At 58.7% G+C, this 3,666-nt stretch overlaps 1 long non-coding RNA gene across 1 annotated transcript in view; it reads right to left on the bottom strand.

The window, feature by feature from the left end:
* Positions 1 to 3,666, bottom strand: part of LOC112483775 — a 26,252-nt gene that overhangs the window by 11,043 nt on the left and 11,543 nt on the right. Inside the window, exon 3 of the long non-coding RNA XR_003047750.1 lies at positions 3,289 to 3,469. This is a non-coding gene — a long non-coding RNA (uncharacterized LOC112483775). The remainder of the gene's footprint in view (positions 1 to 3,288; positions 3,470 to 3,666) is intronic.

The following is a 3,666-nucleotide window of genomic DNA, read 5'->3' as shown; positions in this document are numbered from 1 at the left end:
CTGGGTGGGGGGGGAAGAGGTGTGTGTGGTGGGGGGGCGGTGCCGGGCTCCACCAAACACGGAGGAGGGATCAGGGGTTCGGACAGAGAAACAACCATGGAAAAGGACCATGCAGTTGGGGCAAGTTTTTATGGCTGCAAATCCACTTCTAGAACACGGCATTTTGAGGGTTAAACGTGCCAGCTGTGCGTGCGGGGCCTGGCACGTCAGAGGCGCGGAGTGAGATGGCGAGCGGGACAAACCTCAGGCGGACAGCCGGTGGGTGCATCCGGTTCTTCACCCGAGCTTTCCAGCCGGAGCGTGGTTCTTCCCGAGGAGAAGGCATGTTCAACTTCGCTCTCCAGAAAACACGGAGGCCGGCCGCGGGCGTGTCACTCACATGCCGTGAGGCTCCGGCGCAGGCAGCATTCTCCACCTGCCCGCCACGCTCCCCGGGGCTGCCAGACCCAGCCAGAGCGTCCCTCGTCTGCTCTCCGCGGCGCCAGGGCTTCCGGTGGCATCTGAGCAGCTTCACTGTGCAGTACGTGCCCCGCCTGGCTGGCAGGGTGGCGGTGTTCTTGGCGTGTTCTCCGTGAGATTCAGCGAAGACCTAGGGGAGTCTCCTCCATACACAACAGAGGTCTGTCTTAAAGGCTTCAGACTATTTCTCTTGAGCATGGGCGTCATCACTGGGAGGTGGCAGAGTCCATGCTGCCACCCTCATGGCTGTGACCCCGAGCTTCAGGGCTGGCCTGGGCTGGGATTCCATGCTCCCGGGTAGAGCTGCCAGGAGGACTCCGCAGCAGCGGACGTGGCCGGCTATGCACCCCCGCTTTCTCCAGCAAGCGAGCTGCTGCCACCCCCCACACCCCCAGGTGAACTGATGGGTAAATGCCCCTCCCATCTCCATGACCACCAGCATGGATGGAGTCTGCCCGGCAGGTAGGAGCCAGCAGACTGCTGTGGTCACACACAGACTTTTGCAGTGAGCTCGGGGCCACCGGCTCACTGAGCGCCTGGCAGCTGTCTTTGGGGCTCTGTCGAAACGAGGAGGTCGGAGCTAGGCGGCCTGGTGCTGTGGGCACGCTGGTGCCGCTCCCTTTCATGGGCTTGCTTCTTGCCGCTCAGAGGGAGGCGGGCGGGAGGAGGAGGGCAGTCCGCAGAAAGAACAAGTCTAGAGATTTTCTCAGGTTGCTGGTGCCTGGAGGGAAAACCTTAAACGTCTGGTAAATAGTCTGATTTTTATCATGTGTGTCTGAGAGGTCTGTATAGATCTGCGGCCATGTGACAGTAAGCGTCGGTGGCCAGGGAAAGAATACGTCAGTTTATTTGCATTCCGATGAGTCTGGCGAGGAAGTGTCCAGTGGTACTTAGTACTTGGAAGACCGACGAAGGCTTCTTTGCCGGTGGGGTCCTTTTTGAATTTCACATATGTAATGCCATCTTTCCCGGCCAATGCTAGATGCAAAATTGGTGTGACTTTGCAGCTTCTAAAAGCCTTCGCATTTATTAACTCCGATACTCCCCGAACACATCCACGCCCCTGCGACGTTCAGACACCTGCACACCCCCATCCACGGCACACACAACCAGCTGGGGCTTTCTCCCTCAGGATCCCCCAAATAAGCTGTCTCTGGAACCTTGACAAATGTGAAGCAGAAACCAGTTTTGCAGCTGCGGCTTTGTGCCTGCCGGGTGGGGACCTGACACCGGGGAGGAAAGGAAAGGCCCTGCAGGGCTCCAGCCACGGGGTGGGGTGACGTGTCTCCTCACACTCGCTGGGACAGGGTCCCAGGTTCCGCTGTCCCTAGGTTGCTAAAGCTCACTGCCACGTGAATCTAGCTTGTGGAGCTCACCTGAAGGCTCGGGGTAAACGAAAGAAAAAAGGAAAGAGAGAAAGAGGGTGCGGAGTTGGGAGATGGGCGGACGCAGCCCCCCCAACTCGCCACCTGAGCCCAGGTTACTAACTTCGCTGCGTGTTTATTTTCACCTGTACAATGAGAGGGCATCAGAACAGAGCATTAAATTCCCCTGCTCTCCCTCTTTCGAGAATAGGACCTTTGCATTTCCTATGGCAGCGCAGTGTATGGAGTGGCTGGAAGACGGCGGGGCACGCGGCCCGCTCAGCTTGCACCCAGCAGGGGTCCCGAAGCCCCTCGGCGCTCCTCAGAACAGTCGGGAGTCGCTGGAAGGCTTCTCCGAAGCACGCGGCACATCCCGTTTGTGTCCGAGGGTGAATCCTGCGGTTACCTAGCTCTGTGTCGCAGGCTGTCACACACCTCTCACTGGCCTGCCGTCCCCCCTGGTGGCCAGCCAAGGCCTGCATGGGGGCTCCTGGAGGACAGCGACCGTTCCAGCCCCAAATCCCCCACATCCCGCGCAGGGCCGCACGTCAGTGGTGCTGGGCAGAGCTTGCTGAGTGGGTGAGGGAGGGAGGGGGAGGAGTCATTCTGACTGAACGAGGACACGAAGGACCCAGTGCAGGGAGGGTGGGGGCTTTGACCTGTTGGTCGCTCTGTCGCCGGCGCCCACAACACTGCCTGGCAAAGGCGGATTTTGGCTCACCGTAAAAAACCCTTTAAACTCGTTAAAGTTCTTGACCGGAAACTAGTTTGCTGTGAGAAGGCCTAAGCAACACAGGTGTGCCACATAACACGGCCCGCCCTGACCGAAGCAGCACGTCCAGAGCTCAGGGTGACGCTGGCTTTGCGTTGGTGCCTGTCAAGAGGGCAGCACCGCCTAGGAGGGCCAGCGGTTGCTCAGACTGGTGCTTCGTGGGGATCGGGACCCAAGTGTGAGCGCCACAGTGAGACACGTGGTTGTCAGTGTTGCTGGCTGCAGAGCGCATTTGGTAGTGTGTCCAGGTCAGTCTTTTAGAGAAGCAGCCATGCTAACTGAAGGCCTGACGTGTAAGCCACAAACCACTGGTTTCAGCGTCTGGTGTTCACTGATCGGGGAGAAATGCCCATTAGAAGCCAGATGATAAAACGAAGGTGCTTGGTGAGCGTGGACTTAAAGCCAGGGGAGTTAGTGGAATGAGCCAAAGGCCAGTGTCACAGGGCAGTGACGTGCCGACGTACCTGTCTCTAACGAGCTTAGAGAACTACCCGCTGCCTGGACTCCACGCTATGTGCACGCATCGTTCAATGCCCTCCGTGGAGTGTATTTTGTGACCACGCTTCGTGTGTGATTTCTCGGGCGCTTAGTTAAGCCAACGCGAGCCTCTCTGACAGCCTCTTCCCCTGGGCTGCCTGTGAGGACTGCACATCGCAAAAGCTGAGATGACCAGCCCTCCGCCGCCATCCCTACCTCACGTGTCCTCCTCAGCGTGGGCGCCGTCCACCCTTCCTTCCTGCCGTTCCTCTCGTTCCAATGGCTGATGTGCGGTGGCCGCCACACTGCAGCCTCGGTGGTGACACCGGGGTTTTGAGAAAGAAGTTTCATGCAGGATGCTGAACATGCACGTTTCACGGTGACTTCAGGAACACAGCTGAGAAAATGAACCGGAAAAGATCAGCAGACCAGTAGGGACCGGCAGGGACAAAGGGCTTTGGAAAATCGGAGAAGCCCGGTGGCTGACAGACAGTTGGGAGGAGGCCAGGCAAGAGAACAAGGGACGGGGCCTGTCTACAGAGTTAAGCCGAAGAAAACGGGAAGTCGCCTGTCAGTGGGACGCAGGACGGGGTG

Source organism: Pteropus alecto, unplaced genomic scaffold (genome assembly GCF_000325575.1).
Source record: "Pteropus alecto unplaced genomic scaffold, ASM32557v1 scaffold60, whole genome shotgun sequence".
Classification (NCBI taxonomy): domain Eukaryota; kingdom Metazoa; phylum Chordata; class Mammalia; order Chiroptera; family Pteropodidae; genus Pteropus; species Pteropus alecto.
The sequence above is the reverse complement of the archived record's forward strand: the minus strand, read 5'-3'. Positions and strand labels throughout refer to the sequence as shown.